At 48.2% G+C, this 19,889-nt stretch overlaps 1 protein-coding gene across 2 annotated transcripts in view; it reads right to left on the reverse strand.

The window, feature by feature from the left end:
• The window catches only part of LOC130358153 (zinc finger protein 436-like), a 334,942-nt gene that overhangs the window by 256,551 nt on the left and 58,502 nt on the right, over positions 1-19,889 (reverse strand). The window lies entirely within an intron of this gene.

Below are 19,889 nucleotides of genomic sequence, written 5' to 3' on the forward strand. Positions count from 1 at the left end.
TATACACGGGGGAGCAGGGTCCGAGGGGGCAGGGACTGTATACACGGGGGGGAGCAGGGTCCGAGGGGGCAGGGACTGTATATACGGGGGGGGAGCAGGGTCCGAGGGGGCAGGGACTGTATACACGGGGGGAGCAGGGTCCGAGGGGGGCAGGGACTGTATACACGGGGGAGCAGGGTCCGAGGGGGCAGGGACTGTATACACGGGGAGCAGGGTCGAGGGGGCAGTGACTGTATACACGGGGGAGCAGCGTCCGAGGGGGCAGTGACTGTATACACGGGGGAGCAGGGTCCGAGGGGGCCGTGACTGTATACACGGGGGAGCAGCGTCCGAGGGGGCAGTGACTGTATACACGGGGGAGCAGCGTCTGAGGGGAGGCAGTGACTGTATACACGGGGGAGCAGGGTCCGAGGGGGCAGTGACTGTATACACGGGGGGGGGGGGGAGCAGGGTCCGAGGGGGCAGGGACTGTATACACGGGGGAGCAGGGTCCAAGGGGGCAGTGACTGTATACACGGGGGGGAGCAGGGTCCGAGGGGGCAGTGACTGTATACACGGGGGAGCAGGGTCCAAGGGGGCAGTGACTGTATACACGGGGGGAGCAGGGTCCCGAGGGGCGGCAGTGACTGTATACACGGGGGGGGAGCAGGGTCCGAGGGGGCAGTGACTGTATACACGGGGGGGAGCAGGGTCCGAGGGGGCAGTGACTGTATACACGGGGGGGGGGAGCAGGGTCCGAGGGGGCAGGGACTGTATACACGGGGGAGCAGGGTCCAAGGGGGCAGTGACTGTATACACGGGGGGGAGCAGGGTCCGAGGGGGGCAGTGACTGTATACACGGGGGGGGAGCAGGGTCCGAGGGGGCAGTGACTGTATACACGGGGGGGAGCAGGGTCCGAGGGGGCAGTGACTGTATACACGGGGGGGGGGGGGAGCAGGGTCCGAGGGGGCAGGGACTGTATACACGGGGGAGCAGGGTCCAAGGGGGCAGTGACTGTATACACGGGGGAGCAGGGTCCGAGGGGGCAGGGACTGTATACATGGGGAGCAGTGACTGTATACACGGGGACCAGGGTCCGAGGGGGCAGCAACTGTATACACAGGGAGCAGGGACTGTATACACGGGGGGAGCAGGGTCCCGAGGGGGCAGTGACTGTATACACGGGGGGGAGCAGGGTCCGAGGGGGCAGTGACTGTATACACGGGGAGCGGGGTCCGAGGGGGCAGGGACTGTATACACGGGGAGCGGGGTCCGAGGGGGCAGGGACTGTATACACGGGGGGAGAGCAGGGTCCGAGGGGGCAGGGACTGTATACACGGGGGAGCAGGGTCCGAGGGGGCAGGGACTGTATACACGGGGGAGCAGGGTCCGAGGGGGCAGGGACTGTATACACGGGGGAGCAGGGTCCGAGGGGGCAGGGACTGTATACACGGGGGGGAGCAGGGTCCGAGGGGGCAGGGACTGTATATACGGGGGGGAGCAGGGTCCGAGGGGGCAGGGACTGTATACACGGGGGGAGCAGGGTCCGAGGGGGCAGGGACTGTATACACGGGGGAGCAGCGTCCGAGGGGGCAGTGACTGTATACACGGGGGAGCAGGGTCCGAGGGGGCTGTGACTGTATACACGGGGGAGCAGCGTCCGAGGGGGCAGTGACTGTATAGACGGGGGAGCAGCGTCCGAGGGGGCAGTGACTGTATACACGGGGGAGCATGGGTCCGAGGGGGCAGTGACTGTATACACGGGGGGGGGGGGGGAGCAGGGTCCGAGTGGGGCAGGGACTGTATACACGGGGGAGCAGGGTCCAAGGGGGCAGTGACTGTATACACGGGGGAGAGCAGGGTCCGAGGGGGCAGTGACTGTATACACGGGGGAGCCGGGTCCAAGGGGGCAGTGACTGTATACACGGGCGGGAGCAGGGTCCGAGGGTGCAGTGACTGTATACACGGGGGGGGAGCAGAGGTCCGAGGGGGCAGTGACTGTATACACGGGGGGGAGCAGGGTCCGAGGGGGCAGTGACCTGTATACACGGGGGGGGGGGGAGCAGGGTCCGAGGGGGCAGGGGACTGTATACACGGGGGAGCAGGGTCCAAGGGGGCAGTGACTGTATACACGGGGGGGAGCAGGGTCCGAGGGGGCAGTGACTGTATACACGGGGGGGGAGCAGGGTCCGAGGGGGGCAGTGACTGTATACACGGGGGGGAGCAGGGTCCAAGGGGGCAGTGACTGTATACACGGGGGGGGGGGGAGCAGGGTCCGAGGGGGCAGGGACTGTATACACGGGGGAGCAGGGTCAAGGGGGCAGTGACTGTATACACGGGGGAGCAGGGTCCGAGGGGGCAGGGACCGTATACATGGGGAGCAGTGACTGTATACACGGGGACCAGGGTCCGAGGGGGCAGCAACTGTATACACAGGGAGCAGGGACTGTATACACGGGGGAGCAGGGTCCAAGGGTGCAGTGACTGTATACACGGGGGAGCAGGGTCCGAGGGGGCAGGGACTGTATACATGGGGAGCAGTGACTGTATACACGGGGACCAGGGTCCGAGGGGGCAGCAACTGTATACACAGGGAGCAGGGGACTGTATACACGGGGGAGCAGGGTCCGAGGGGGCAGTGACTGTATACACAGGGGGAGCAGGGTCCCGAGGGGGCAGTGACTGTATACAACGGGGGGGGGGGAGCAGGGTCCCGAGGGGGCAGTGACTGTATACACGGGGGAGCAGGGTCCGAGGGGGCAGTGACTGTATACACGGGGGAGCAGGGTCCCGAGGGGGCAGTGACTGTATACACGGGGGAGCAGGGTACGAGGGGGCAGTGACTGTATACACGGGGAGCAGGGGTCCGAGGGAGCAGCAACTGTATACACAGGGAGCAGGGTCTGTATACACGGGGGGGGAGCAGGGTCCGAGGGGGGCAGCGACTGTATACACGGGGAGGAGGGTCCGAGGGGGCAGTGACTGTATACACAGGGAGCAGGGACTGTATACACGGGGGAGCAGGGTCCGAGGGGGCAGGGACTGTATACACGGGGGGCAGGGACTGTATACACGGGGAGCAGGGTCCGAGGGGGGCAGAGACTGTATACACGGGGGGTGGTATGTCACCACTACCCCCCCCCAACCCCCTTCATGTCACCACTACCCCCCCTCCCCCCCCTCTCCATGTCACCACTACCCCCTCCCCCCCCTCTCCATGTCACCACTACCCCCCTCCCTCCCTCGACATGTCACCACTACCCCCTCCCCCCCCCATGTCACCACTACCCCCTCCCCCCCCCCCCATGTCACCACTACCCCCTCCCCCCCCCTCTCCATGTCACCACTACCCCCTCCCCCCCTCGACATGTCACCACTACCCCCCTCCCCCCCCCATGTCACCACTACCCCCTCCCCCCCCCCCCATGTCACCACTACCCCGTCCCCCCCCCCCCATGTCACCACTACCCCCTCCCATGTCACTTCTACCCCCTCCCCTCACCCCCCCCCCCTCCCCATGTCACCACTACCACATATAATGGAGGCTCCGGTGTGACCGCTGCCGTACACTGCAGTTCACACTGATTATCAGCCGGAGAGGACAGAGACCGGACGAGGCTGAAGTTGGTTCCTTATTCTCTGTCTTATAGATGACGAGGACTAATAAACCTTTTCTCCTCTTATTTCTCTGCACTTCTCTGTTTTTATACATAAATGTTGATTATTATTTGGGAACAATCAGGTTCAGAGAAAAAATCTACATTGTTTGTATTTTTCCTGAAAAAAACAATAGTAAAAAATGGATCAAAAAATCTACATTTTGAATAAATAACTGATGATTTCAAGGGGTTAAACGCCATTGGGCCACTGAATTAAGGATGGGAATATAAAGTCAGGGCCCCTCCATAATACCCAACTGTATCCAGCCTGGACCACACTGTGGATTGGCAGGAAAACAGGGGCCAACCTTGCCAACTATCTACATTTTCTACATTTTGAATAAGTAACTGATGATTTTAAGGGGTTAAACACCATTGGGCGACTCAAGTGAGGAAATAAGAAGAAGAATGGCCCCAATGTTGTATCCAAAAAGGTAGTGGCCAAAAAACAAGAGCTATTATTTTTTTGTGTGGAAGGGCATCTTAAAATCTGCTTGCCCTGTAGAGCCCCAACACCCCCCATGAGTGCGGCTGTGGTATTGTCTGTGGTATTGCCCGCGGCTGTGGTATTGTCTGTGGTATTGCCCGCGGCTGTGGTATTGTCTGTGGTATTGCCCGCGGCTGTGGTATTGTCTGTGGTATTGCCCGCGGCTGTGGTATTGTCTGTGGTATTGCCCGCGGCTGTGGTATTGTCTGTGGTATTGCCCGCGGGCTGTGGTATTGTCTGTGGTATTGCCCGCGGCTGTGGTATTGGCTGTGGTATTGCCCGCGGCTGTGGTATTGTCTGTGGTATTGCCCGCGGCTGTGGTATTGTCTGTGGTATTGCCCGCGGCTGTGGTATTGTCTGTGGTATTGCCCCTGGTTGTGGTATTGCCCCTGGCTGTGGTATTGGCTGTGGTATTGCCCCTGGCTGTGGTATTGGCTGTGGTATTGCCCCCTGGTTGTGGTATTGCCCCGCGGCTGTGGTATTTGCTGTGGTATTGCCCCTGAAGCCATCTTGTATCGTTACATAACATCGCTTGTTGTCGCCCTCACGACCTTGGTTGCTCCTTTGGAAAGGAGAATAATCTCCATGAGGGACATTTATCAGGGATTTTGAAGGTTTGTCTATTTTTCTTACCAAAAGTCGCTCGTGTGCTTAAGCAATTTTTTGTGCGACCTTTGTGGTTAAGCATAAAGTACCAATCAGCCTTACCTAAGCAGTTTTCACTTTGCTGTGCTCGGGAAGTTAAGTCGCACTTAAGCAAAAAAATAAAATAAAATAAAAAAAAGTGCAGAACCCCTTTAAAAAGTGGCAAGTGTAAGCGAGGTCAGACTAGCTTAAAAAAAAACTTGCTTTTGACAGGATTGTTAAGTCACACAAAAAGTCGCAATGAGGACTTGTAAGGGAAAAAATATTTTTAATATGTTCTGTTGTTTTTTTTTATTCCTTTACAGGCTTAGTAGTGGAATCTGTCTTATAGACGGAATCCATTACTAAGCCGGAGCTTAGACTTAGCCCCAAAAACTAACCCCCAATTATTACCCAGGTACCCACCACCACAGGGGTTCCAGGAAAAGCCGGTACAACAGGCCTTGAGCATCAAAAATGGCGCTCCTGTGCCAAGGCAGTAACAGGCTGGGGTTATTTAGGCTGGGGAGGGCCAGTAACAATGGTCCTCGCCCACCCGGGTAACGTCAGGCTGTTGCTTTTTTTTTTGGTATCTGGCTGAGAATTAAAACATGGGGAACCCTATGTGTTTGTTTTTATTAAAAAATAAAAAGACATAGGGTTCCCTGTATTTCAGTATCAGCCAGATACCAACCCCCCTCAGGTCAGTGGCCCAACTACGTTTAACCCCTTAAATTCCTCAGTTACTTATTCAAATACTGAAAATGTACATAGTTGGCAAAGTTGGCCCCTGTTTTCTTGCCAATCTACAGTGTGGTCCAGGCTGGATACAGTTAGGTATTATGGAGGGGCACTTACCCTTTATTTTTCAACCCTCAGGTCAGTGGCCCAACAGCGTTTAACCCCTTGAAACCACCAGTTACTTATTCAAAAAAATTATATAGTTGGCAAGGTTGGCCCCTGTTTTCCTACCAATCTACAGTTTGGTCCAGGCTGGATACAGTTGGGTATTATGGAGGGGCCCTGACTCTTTAGATGCCTACCTTTAGATTAGTGGCCAAATGGCATTTAACCCCCTTAAAATCACCAGTTCCTTATTCAAAATGCAGAAAATGTATATGGTTGGCAAAGTTGGCCCCTGTTTTCCTACCAATTCATGGTTTGGCCCAGGCTGGATACAGTTGTATATTATGGAGGGGCCCTTTCTATTTCCCCCCTTAGGTAAGTGGCCCAACAGAATTTAACCCCTTAAATTCCTCAGTTACTTATTCAAAACGTAAAAATATGTATACGGCTGCCAAGGTTGGCCCCTGTTTTCCTGCCAATCCACAGTGTGGTCCAGGCTGGATACAGTTGGGTATTATGGAGGGGCCCTGACTTTATATTCCCATCCTTAATTCAGTGGCCCAATGCCCAATGGCATTTAACCCCTTGAAATCATCACTTATTCAAAATGCCAAGGAAATTTCCAAGGAAAGCTGGGTAAAAATCAACATGGCTGTCAGCAGGTGAGAACTTTCTAGTAGTGAGACCCGAGATCAGTGACTGGAAGAACAAGATGGCGGCGGGAGGTGGTGACCCCGGTGAGGTGCTGACCCCGTGTGAGGCGCTGACCCCTGTGAGGCGCTGACCCCGTGTGAGGTGCTGACCCCCTGTGAGGTGCTGACCCCCTGTGAGGTGGTGACCCCCTGTGAGGTGGTGACCCCCTGTGAGGTGCTGACCCCCTGTGAGGTGCTGACCCCTGTGAGGCGCTGACCCCCTGTGAGGCGCTGACCCCTGTGAGGCGCTGACCCCTGTGAGGCGCTGACCCCGTGTGCGGTGGTGACCCCTGTGAGGCGGTGACCCCGTGTGAGGCGCTGACCCCGTGTGAGGCGCTGACCCCCTGTGAGGCGCTGACCCCTGTGAGGTGCTGACCCCCTGTGAGGTGCTGACCCCTGTGAGGCGGTGACCCCTGTGAGGCGGTGACCCCTGTGAGGCGCTGACCCCGTGTGAGGCGGTGACCCCTGTGAGGCGGTGACCCCTGTGAGGCGGTGACCCCTGTGAGGCGGTGACCCCTGTGAGGCGCTGACCCCTGTGAGGCGCTGACCCGTGTGAGGCGCTGACCCCGTGTGAGGTGCTGACCCCGTGTGAGGTGCTGACCCCGTGTGAGGTGCTGACCCCCTGTGAGGCGCTGACCCGTGTGAGGCGCTGACCCCGTGTGAGGTGCTGACCCCCTGTGAGGCGCTGACCCCCTGTGAGGCGCTGACCCCGTGTGAGGCGCTGACCCCGTGTGAGGCGGTGACCCCGTGTGAGGTGGTGACCCCTGTGAGGTGGTGACCCCTGTGAGGTGCTGACCCCGTGTGAGGTGGTGACCCCTGTGAGGTGGTGACCCGTGTGAGGTGGTGACCCCTGTGAGGTGGTGACCCGTGTGAGGTGGTGACCCGACCCGCGGGGCTGTCATCCATGTCACTCACTGGGTACCGTCCGCTCCCTCATATATTACCGCCCGAGGAAGTCACCGGGAACTTACCGGCATACTGACCACCCCGAACGGCGGGAAACGGGAGCGGAGGAGACGGGGAGAACAATAGTATGGAAAGAGATCACAGACGCCAGGATCAAACTCCTCACAACATGGCGCCTGGGATGTGTGGAGCTCCGCAGTGTATATATATGTGTGTGTGTGTATATATATGTGTGTGTGTGTATATATATGTGTGTGTGTGTATATATATGTGTGTGTGTATATATATATGTGTGTGTGTGTATATATATGTGTGTGTGTATATATATATATGTGTGTGTGTATATATGTGTGTGTGTGTGTGTATATATATATATATATGTGTGTGTGTGTGTGTGTATATATATATATATGTATGTGAGTCTTGTATCCGTCTTATATATATATATATCACACAATATAACAATGAACACAAGTCCTACCTCCCGAATATAGAAGATCCCGGATGTCCTTAGGACCTTCAGTGATGTCAGGATCATGTGATCAGTCACATGGGTGGGAGGAGTCAGATTACAACCTCCATAAAACAGGAATGACCCTAAATCCTCAGACATTTCATCAATCCTCTCTATAGAACTATTTATATATATGACCAATAGCGCCCCCGAGTGGTGACAATTATATAATTATAGAGACATCATTTATTATACATTTCATCAATCCTCTCTCTATAGAACTATTTATATATGACCAATAGCGCCCCCGAGTGGTGACAATTATATAATTATACAGACATCATTTATTATACATTTCATCAATCCTCTCTATAGAACTATTTATATATGACCAATAGCGCCCCCGAGTGGTGACAATTATATAATTATAGAGACATCATTTATTATACATTTCATCAATCCTCTCTATAGAACTATTTATATATGACCAATAGCGCCCCCGAGTGGTGACAATTATATAATTATAGAGACATCATTTATTATACATTTCATCAATCCTCTCTATAGAACTATTTATATATGGACCAATAGCGCCCCCGAGTGGTGACAATTATATAATTATAGAGACATCATTTATTATACATTTCATCAATCCTCTCTATAGAACTATTTATATATGGACCAATAGCGCCCCCGAGTGGTGACCATTATATAATTATACAGACATCATTTATTATACATTTCATCAATCCTCTCTATAGAACTATTTATATATGGACCAATAGCGCCCCCGAGTGGTGACAATTATATAATTATAGAGACATCATTTATTATACATTTCATCAATCCTCTCTATAGAACTATTTATATATGATCCAATAGCGCCCCCGAGTGGTGACAATTATATAATTATACAGACATCATTTATTATACATTTCATCAATCCTCTCTATAGAACTATTTATATATGACCCAATAGCGCCCCCGAGTGGTGACAATTATATAATTATAGAGACATCATTTATTATACATTTCATCAATCCTCTCTATAGAACTATTTATATATGGACCAATAGCGCCCCCGAGTGGTGACAATTATATAATTATAGAGACATCATTTATTATACATTTCATCAATCCTCTCTATAGAACTATTTATATATGATCCAATAGCGCCCCCGAGTGGTGACAATTATATAATTATAGAGACATCATTTATTATACATTTCATCAATCCTCTCTATAGAACTATTTATATATGACCAATAGCGCCCCCGAGTGGTGACAATTATATAATTATAGAGACATCATTTATTATACATTTCATCAATCCTCTCTATAGAACTATTTATATATGACCCAATAGCGCCCCCGAGTGGTGACAATTATATAATTATACAGACATCATTTATTATACATTTCATCAATCCTCTCTATAGAACTATTTATATATGACCCAATAGCGCCCCCGAGTGGTGACAATTATATAATTATAGAGACATCATTTATTATACATTTCATCAATCCTCTCTATAGAACTATTTATATATGATCCAATAGCGCCCCCGAGTGGTGACAATTATATAATTATACAGACATCATTTATTATACATTTCATCAATCCTCTCTATAGAACTATTTATATATGGACCAATAGCGCCCCCGAGTGGTGACAATTATATAATTATAGAGACATCATTTATTATACATTTCATCAATCCTCTCTCTATAGAACTATTTATATATGACCCAATAGCGCCCCCGAGTGGTGACAATTATATAATTATAGAGACATTTCATTTATTATACATTTCATGAAGCACAAATCCCAGAAATACACATATAGATATATAGATATATAACTTTTATACTGCCCCCATTATCCCAATAACTCTAAAATGGAGAAAGAGAAGGAAAGGAAAAAAAGACAATGACCGACATTTATCATTATGTTTAGACTGTTTTTTGTGTCTACAAAAGGTGCAAAAAAGGCACAAGCAGGGTTTATTTGCACCTTTTTTGCGCCTTTTCACACACATTTGTGCTGATTTTGCGTTGCAATGCACTGATTTTGGCCATACACACGATATGGACGGGTTTTATGAACTCCGCCTTTTTGTGAAGAGTCTATAAAACTACACATACAATGTATCAAATACTCTGTGACCATTTAATAAATGTGGCGCTCATACACAAAAAAAAGTGTAAAAAAATACTTCACTTACACCACAATGATACATTTCGGCTAAAGTGTTAAAAAAAAATTCCTGCTTTTCATTTCCTCAGTACTTTTTTCTTTTGACCTGTTTTACAATAGTTTTTTTCCATTCCCAGGACAATATAAGTGTCTGATCATGGGGGATCCAACCACTAGGACCCCCCCCCCCCCCCCATGATCTCCGTGATGGGACCCCCCCCCGATGCACAGAGCAGTCACCACTCTATGTATAGGGCTGCGTCAACCACCCCACCAAGTGGTCAAAAAAAAAAAAAAAACTCTCGTGTATCTCCGACTCTCCCATAGACTTGCATTGAGGGGGCGTGGCCTGACATCACGAGGGGCGCCGCAGTGACATCATGACCCCCGATGCTCGTTCCAAGAGTTCTGAACAAAATGTCCCAAATGCTGCGGCAGCGGAGTACCGAGTTTGTTTCCCTTTTTATCTGTTCCCAAAGTAAGTTAACCCCTGCACCCCTGGATGTGATTTTTATCACGTGGGGTCCCAGTGATATCGGGCACCTTGTCCAGTCCCTCAGAGATTTTACCGATGAGGTTTATTTAGACTCGTGGTTCTTTATATAAGATCTTTATCTACTTCATATAAAATGTTCCCCTAAGCTCGTTCTTTCCATGACCTCCCATAAATGTTTCCATTTCGTACAAACGAACGTTTTCATTGCGTCCAACCAGACGATCGCTCGTTTATCCTTCTCACTTTTTTATATTTCGGTATTTTCTCCTCTCTGGAATAAATCCGTATTTGTCCACATGTATCGAAGATGTTATAACTTTAGATAATTTCTCTGCAAGTTATTGGGATTGTCTTCGGGTCCTTTCCCTCTTTTGATATCATATACATTACCCATTCATACAATGTAATGTGAAGAAAACTGTGCCCCGTAGCCGAATGTGACGCGAGCAGCCGGGCCCAGCATTCTCTACAGACTATAGAGTAATTGTTACTCCGTATAATTCCATCTGTTTGTCCATGTTGTCTTCTGTTTCTTGTTTCCTGTATTTTTTTAGAGTTTTGCCTCTTTATACCGTCTTTTCTTCTTTTCACATAGTTTAGTTTAGGGCTATTGCAGGGACAGTGAGCTTTGGTTTGGCGGTTTTACTTAGGGGAAGACATAGGTTTAATTAGGGATTAGTTTTGTGCTGTCTTCTGTTGTATTCCTGGCTTCAATCTTCATCCAAATCATCATCTCCAGGTCCAGTCATCTAATGGTGAGTATCTAGAAGAAGAAAAGCGCTCCATAACGTAACACACCGGAGGGTGGGTAAGAATGATCATATATCAAATGACACTAACCCTGGGTGGTTGTATACCGGCATTCGCAACAACGATATGCGTGTGAATAAAGAATCAGTGTGGGTCCCATCTGCAGCCTCCAAACAATAGAGTAATTAGACCAGTCTCACTAGACCAAACGGCAGGATCGAAGTGGCACTGACCGGACCAGCAGACACAACCGTAATGGTGACAAGAGGATTTATTTACCAGGATGCAATGCGTTTCACTGCCCCCGAGGAAGCTGGGCATGCGCAGTGAAAACGCGTTGCATCCTGGTAAATAAATTCTCTTTTCACCGTTGTGTCTTTTGGTCCGGTCAGCGCCACTTTGATCCTGCAGTTTGGTGTAGTGAAGCTTATCTAATGGTGAGTGTTCATCTTGGTCTAGTGAAGCTTATCTAATGGTGAGTGTCCATCTCGATCTAGTGAAGCTTATCGAATGGTGAGTGTCCATCTCGATCTAGTGAAGCTTATCGAATGGTAAGTGCCCATCTCGGTCTAGTGAAGCTTATCGAATGGTGAGTGTCCATCTCGGTCTAGGGAAGCTTATCTAATGGTGAGTGTCCATCTTGGTCTAGTGAAGCTTATCTAATGGTGAGTGTCCATCTCGGTCTGGTGAAGCTTATCTAATGGTGAGTGTCCATCTCAGTCTAGTGAAGCTTATCTAATGGTAAGTGTCCATCTCGATCTAGAGAAGCTTATCTAATGGTGAGTGTCCATCTTAGTCTAGAGAAGCTTATCTAATGGTGAGTGTCCATCTCCGCCTAGTGAAGCTTATCTAATGGTAAGTGTCCATCTCGATCTAGTGAAGCTTATCTAATGGTGAGTGTTCATCTCGATCTAGAGAAGCTTATCTAATGGTGAGTGTCCATCTTAGTCTAGAGAAGCTTATCTAATGGTGAGTGTCCATCTCCGCCTAGTGAAGCTTATCTAATGGTGAGTGTCCATCTCGATCTAGTGAAGCTTATCTAATGGTGAGTGTCCATCTCGATCTAGTGAAGCTTATCTAATGGTGAGTGTTCATCTTGATCTAGTGAAGCTTATCTAATGGGGAGTGTCCATCTCGGTCTAGTGAAGCTTATCTAATGGTGAGTGTTCATCTTGGTCTAGTGAAGCTTATCTAATGGTGAGTGTTCATCTTGGTCTAGTGAAGCTTATCTAATGGTGAGTGTCCATCTCGGTCTAGGGAAGCTTATCTAATGGTGAGTGTCCATCTCGGTCTAGGGAAGCTTATCTAATGGTGAGTGTTCGTCTCGATCTAGTGAAGCTTATCTAATGGTGAGTGTCCATCTCGGTCTAGGGAAGCTTATCTAATGGTGAGTGTTCGTCTCGATCTAGTGAAGCTTATCTAATGGTGAGTGTTCATCTCGGTCAAGTGAAGCTTATCTAATGGTGAGTGTCCATCTCGGTCTAGGGAAGCTTATCTAATGGTGAGTGATCATCTCATTCTTGTTACCTCTGATATTCATACAAGCTTGTTTGATTCCCCTTGGTGGTTGTTCTATTCTGCTCTACTGTAAGTCCTGAGGACATCTGAGTATTGGAAGCCATGCCTGAGACCCAGGAAAGGCGACTGCTATAGGTGAAGCCTAATTCTGCAGTCTAGTGATCAGCTGCTTTGTTACACCATGCTTACATGTCCTTTCTTGTATATCACGTAGCCCGTCCTTTCTTATCACAAATCTGCCCTTAGTGAACTAGTCCAGAATACCCCAGTTTACCCGACATGACTATGACATTCTGGACTTCTTCTATGTATATTGCGCTTCCTTCCTTCAAATCCATCTCTACCTGCTGGGAGGACAGTGGTATAATCCTTACCCGTACCTTCTCCTAAATAAGGTACAAGACTATAAGTATAAGTCGGGGAGGCTTTGTAAGTGTGTAACCGGAGCTTTATACAGTGGTCCCTCAACATACGATGGTAATTCGTTCCAAATGAACCATCGTTACTTGAATCCATCGCATATTGAGGGATCTGTGCAATAATAATATAGAATGTTTTACTCACGTGTACCCGCTGCTCCGGACCGTCACCGCTGCCCTGGACAGTCGCCGTCATCACGTCCCAGGGGTGTCCCCGCCGCCCTGGATCGTTGCTCTCCATCGCCGTCATCACTTTGCTGCACACGCCGCTCCTATTGGATAACGGGACGGCGTGCACGGCAACGTGATGACAACGAAGGAGAGCGACGGTCCGGACTGTCGGGGACAGGTGAGTGACACTCACCGGAGCACACGAGGCACATTTATGCGATGGCCCCAACATGTAAACGCGTCGTTTGTTGAAATGATCGTATGTCGGGGCCATCATAGGTTGGGGAATCACTGTAATCATCACCAGTAACTGTGATGGGAGCGCCTATCTCCCCCCCCCTTGGAGAACTTGTATGGAACGATCTGTGCAGTTTCATCATACAGGAGCTTCCACTACACCGGGATGGTGACCCCATTGGGAGCACAGAAACACGTGTCATTTCCAGGGGGGAGGGGGTGTCGCCATGAGATCACATGACCCAAATAATGCGAAAGAGTTGATTCATTTTTTAGATCAAAAGGAATAAATAAGGTAACACGAGCGGAACGGTATACAGTGCTGCGTCATTGTCAACGACAAATATTAGACCTGAGGAGAACGATCCGATATCACGTGTGTGAGTGGTAAAGTATGTGAACCCTTACTTTCAGTATCTGGTCTGACCTCCTTGTGCAGCAATAACTCCATCCGAATGTTTCCTATAATATAGATCTTAATTAGAAATAGAAATTAATAGAAATCAGAAATTAATTAAATTCGGAAATGGAAATTAATTAAAATAGAAATTAATTAAATCCGGAATTGTTATATTTTTAAGGTTATTTTTTAGTTTTCTTATATAATTCCTAGTCCTTTCTCTTTGAATGACTTTTACCCCAATATTATTTGTTTCAGTCTCGGCCCCATCCTTCTCCCGATCCCCCACCCAATTTCTATACGGTTTCTTCATTCACCCATATCATTGTTTCCCAACCAGGGTGCCTCCAGCTGTTGCAAAACTACAAATCCCAGAATGCCCGGACAGCCAAAGGCTGTCCGGGCATGCTGGGAGTTGTAGTTTTGCAACAGCTGGAGGCACCCTGGTTGGGAAACACTGGCTCATATAAATGCTCCGGTCTCCTCTCCCGATTGTCTCTTCTGTTTCGGCCTCCGACCGCTCTTCACACTTGTTTGTATCCAGTATTTTAATATAAATATTTTTATTTTTCATAACACAAAGAAAATCCAAACAAGAATATAGTTTTTTCTCCGATGAGTTTCAAAATATTTTTTTTTTTTATTTTGTACAATTTTTCACACAGAACATTATAAAAGCTTCGCCCATGTGTGAGCTCTCATATGTTTATCAAATTGTGATTGATCTGCTAAGCATTTCTCACATTCTGAACAGAAAAACGGTTTCTCTCCTGTGTGAGTTCTCTGATGTATAACAAGAAGCATATTTTTTGTAAAACATTTCCCACATTCTGAACATGCATGTGGCTTCTCCCTTGCGTGACTGCCCTCGTGTGTAACACAATCAAGTTGATTAGTAAAACATTTCCCACATTCCGAACATGAATACGGCTTCTCTCCTGTGTGAGTTCTCTCATGTCTAACAAGACTTGATTTTTCTGTATAACTTTTCCCACATTTTGAGCATGAATAGGGTCTCTCCCCTGTATGAATTTTCTGATGTCTAACAAAATAATTTCTATGGGTAAATGATTTTCCACATTCTGAACAGGAATATGGTTTCTCTCCTGTGTGAACTGTTTTGTGTACAACTAAATAATGTTTACTTGCAAAACATTTTCCACATTCTGAACATGAATAGGGCCTCTCTCCTGTGTGACTTCTCATATGTATACCCAGAGTCACGTTTGTTATAAAACATTTCCCACATTCTGAGCATGAATACGGCTTCTCTCCTGTATGAGTTCTCAAATGTCTAACAAGATCCGATTTTGAATTGAATAATTTTATGCATTCAGAACATGAATAGGTCGTCTTCCCTGTGTGAGTTTCCTGATGTTTAACAAGATCTGCTTTCTGAGCAAAACGTTTCCCACATTCTGAGCATGAATATGGATTCTCTGCTGTGTGCATTCTCTCATGTGACACAAGCTCTGCTTTATTGGTAAAGCATTTTCCACACAGTGAACATGAATACTTCTCCTCTGTGTGACTTTTTATGTGTATCATAAGATCTGAGTTTTTTGTAAACTCTTTTTTACATTCACCACAATTAAACCTTTTCAGTTCCCTCTGATCTGTCCTTGTGGTAACAACCTGTGATGGGTCAGGAGAAGGTTCCCCATGATTAGGGGCATTATATGATAGATCTGTACTGTGCGGTCCTGGATGTACAGTAAGGGGAAGGATGTCCTCTCCTGGGGAGTGCTGCAAGAAGTCTTCATCTTCTACTTTACAATTTAGTGACGATGTGAAGTTCCCATTGGTGTCCTTATTGGGATTTTCTGTTTAGAATAAAAAAAAAATTATTTATGTAATTTTTTTTGAACCACAAAGTAGATGAATTTATAACATTCAGAATACACAATGTTTCTGATGCAGTTTTTTATCCAGTGAATTTATCCTAGTTTCCCCGACTATTTAGGCTAACCGCCTGCATAGGACTGGGAGTATTTTAAAAGCAAAAGAAATCTTCTCAAGGGAGGGAGTATTGTGCTGCTGACCGGACTAAGGGCCAACAGAATAACTACTTAAATCCCTATCCCTTCCCTATCATCCCTCAGCAGCACAATATGGGGATTTAGCAGGTAGGACCCCATTAGGGACAGGCTTTCTGTCTTGCAGATTCAAGAACAGTTATTGCAAAAACTGTTTTAGAGTTGACTCAATTTGACTTAAAGGGGTACTCCGCTGGAAGGATGGTAACAACGGTAAAAACGTATCCCTTATCCTAAGGATTGGAGATACATTTTAGATTGTGGGTGGTCTGACCACTGGGATCCCCGCGATCTCCTGTATGGGGCCCTGGCTCTCTGTCCAAATAGCGCGTGTCGACCGCTGCATGTAGCGTGAGCTGACATGACCCTTTAATGCAGCTCTATTGGGGAGCAGGAGATTGCCAAGGCAGGGCTCTGACTCTCCCATAGAGCTGCATTGAGGAGGCATGTTACACACGCCCCATTCAGGAGGAGAACCAGGGTCCTGTACGTGAGATTGCAGGGGGGTCCCAGCGGTCCCAGCCCATTTTGACCTTAAAGGAGTAGTCTAGTGGTGACCCAGTGGTGAACAACTTATCCCCTATCCTAAGGATAGGGGATAAGTTGCAGATCGCGGGGGGTCCGACCGCTGGGGCCCCCTGCGATCTCCTGTACGGAGCCCCGACAGCCCGCGGGAAGGGGGCGTGTCGACCTCCGCACGAAGCGGCGGCCGACACGCCCCCTCAATACAACTCTATGGCAGAGCCGAAGCGCTGCCTTCGGCAATCTCCAGCTCTGCCATAGAGATGTAATGAGGGGGCGTGTCGGCCGCCGCTTCGTGCGGAGGTCGACACCCGCTATCTGGCCGGAGAGCCAGGCCCCCGTACAGAGAGATCGCAGGGGGCCCCAGCGGTCGGACCCCCCGCGATCTCAAACTTATCCCCTATCCTAAGGATAGGGGATAAGTTTTTCACCACTGGACTACCCCTTTAAAGGGGTTATCCACCATAAGGTGATTATAGTACTTACCTGCCAGAACTGGGTATTTCCTGTTGGATTTCGTTCTCTAAACTACACATCCCACAGTTCCATGCATGAAAGTTTGAGGTCACTTTCCTTCCTCCCACACATCAGCTACAACACCCATTGTTGGTGTTTTCTAACCAGGGGCCTACAGCTGTTGCTAAATTGAATCAGGACAGGCTCCCTCCGATCACCTGACTAGTAATGTCAGGTCTCGCCGCACTGCAACCTGGGAAATCCCGTGACCTGAGTAATTTTGTATGCTGTTAAAAATAAATATTGGGGCGATAATCACATAAGAATTGTGAGAAAACCGTCACACACAGGTACAGACACTATATTATGAACTACACTAACTTTACAGCCCCTGTAGCATAGTCAAATAAAAAAAGATCCTGGAATACCCCTTTAAGGACCAGGCCAATTTTAATTTTTGCACTTTCGTTTTTCCATCTCATTTTATAAAAAGCATAACGCTTTCAATTTTGTACCTACAGACCTATATGGGGCTTGCTTTTTGCATCACAATTGTACTTAGTAATTACATCAATAATTTCACCACAAAATGTAAGGCAAAATAAAAAATATTTGTGGGGTGAAATAAAAAAAAAAAAACCTTGCCATTTTGTAACTTTTGGGGGCTTCTGTATCTACGCAGTGAACTTTTCAGTAAAATGACCCCTTATCTTTATTCTGTAGGACCATACCGTTACAAGGATACCCAATTTATATAGGTTTTATTTTATTTTACTACTTTAAAAAATTCTAACTACAAGCACCAAAATGAGTATGTTTAAAATGGTCATCTTCTGACCCCTATAATTTTTTTTATTTTTCTGTGTACGGGGCTATATGAAAGCTCATTTTTTGCGCCGTGGTCTGTAGTTTTTATCGGTACCATTTTTTTTTTATGGGACATTTTTTTTTAACATTTAAAGAATTTTATTGAAGAAAATGTAGCAAACAAGGCATAAATAACAAAATACTGTGAACGACCCTAAGGCCTTGAGGGGCCAGGAACAAAGCGGGTTTGCAAGTGTACAACATAAGAAAACCCAACAAACAATATAGAGCCATCCGTCACAATTCGGGATCCAGACAGAAAAAGCATCACAAATAATTATCACAACCACACGGTGCAGCAGGGTGAGATATAACTAAGGGAAGGGATGACCATCCAAATACTGAAGAACAGCAGTAGCAGGCATTAAGAACTGTAGCCTATGGATACAGCACTGATACAGTATAAAAACTAAAAAATAAAAGATGTGAGGGTCCCTAAGAGAGAGCGAGGAACGGTAAAAACAAAAGAAACTGCGGATAGAAGACAAATAGACATAGAAGGAAAGGAAAGACCAGAGAGACAAGAGAAAGACAACAATCAAGAACTGCTAGGAGGAGGACCGAACAGGACACAGAGCAGGGGGGAGATGGCCTTGAAAGGCCAAAGGGCAATACAAGAGACTCAGGAGTCTTCTGGGCAAACAGCACAGTTATGAGTAGAACAAAAGGCGGACCAAGGAAGCCAAGTAGCACTGTACCTAGAAACATCATCGAGGACAGCGAGGATCTCTTCCTTATGTTGAACATGAGTCACCTCCACAAACCATGCTTCAAGAGAGGGGGGCTCCATTTTCTGGGGATCACAGTTTTGGCCGCTTGGAGGTGACGCGCGAGGGACCTTTTATACCGCGACTGGGCCATGGAGAACATATAAAGCAGGACAGCCACAGGAGTATGTGGGACCTGAACCCCGATGACCTCAAGAATCACTCGTAGGACTGTGGACCAGAAAGGGGCAAGTTTGGAACAACTTCACCAGATGTGAACGAGCCCTCGGCAACTCCACAACACTAACAGCGATCAGAATCTGACGGGTACCATCGATGAAGAGCCACCAGTACTCGGTACCATCGGGAGAGAATTTTGTAGCTCGTCTCTTGAACTTTTGTAGCAATCACAGCTTTATGGGACAAATAAAAGCATTTGGACCAGTGATCAGACTAGAAAGTACGTCCCAGCTCAGATTCCCATGCACGGCAAAAAGGCGGAGGGGACGCCAACTTAGAGGACAATAGCAACCCATTGATGACGGAGATGGAGTGCCGAGGACCCGAAGGGGCCAAGCAGAGGCGCTCAAACGAAGTCAAAGAATGATGTAAATGGAGGCCACTCGGTAGAGTGGAGTAAAAGTGCCATAAGTGGAGGTATGCAATAGGAGCATGCCTAGTAGTCGGGCGGTCCAGCAAAAGGGCGTCAAGTGACTTAAGACCACCAGATAGGACATGGACAAAGCAGAGCAGGCAGGAAAGAGAGGCTCCAAAGAAACCTCCCTCAGTGGAGGCCCCCGGTAAAAACTGAGGATGGTCTGTTATGGGAAGGAAAGGGCCAGTGCTGTCAACAAGACAGGCAGCCACCCCCACCGAACACAGAGAGGCCAGAGTGTGTCTTGTTGAGTATTAAGAGGGGAAGCCGTCTTGCGCGGCCAGAGTCCAGATCCAAGGGAGGCCAGAAAGGACTCTAGGGCTGAGATCCTGTGCCAGATGCACCCAGAGTTTAGTATCAGAGTTGTGGAACCAATCTAGAACTCGGGCATGGACACAGGCCAGATGGTACAACCGACCATCAGGGAGACCCACACCACCTGACAATTTAGGGCAAGTCATAGTAAGGCGATTCAGCCTAGGACGGGAAGAGGACCAGACAAACAGACCACAGCACCTCTGTACCGAGCGCCAATACGATGACGGAATATGAACGGGAAGGTTTTGGAGTAAGTATAACAGTCGGGGAATCAGGTTCATCTTCAGGATATTAATCTGGCCAAACCAGGAGAATTCCCTGCGATCCCAGGAGGCCAAATCCAAGCGGCAATGCGCAATTAAAAGGGAGAAATTTGAAGAGACATACAGGAGGGGAGACAGAGGGCAGCTCTGCCTAGTGACGTTACTGATAGAGAACGGGGTAGAAAGGGATCCATTGATCTTTAGGCAGGCCTGAGGGGAGGAGTACAGG

Source organism: Hyla sarda, chromosome 2 (genome assembly GCF_029499605.1).
Source record: "Hyla sarda isolate aHylSar1 chromosome 2, aHylSar1.hap1, whole genome shotgun sequence".
Classification (NCBI taxonomy): domain Eukaryota; kingdom Metazoa; phylum Chordata; class Amphibia; order Anura; family Hylidae; genus Hyla; species Hyla sarda.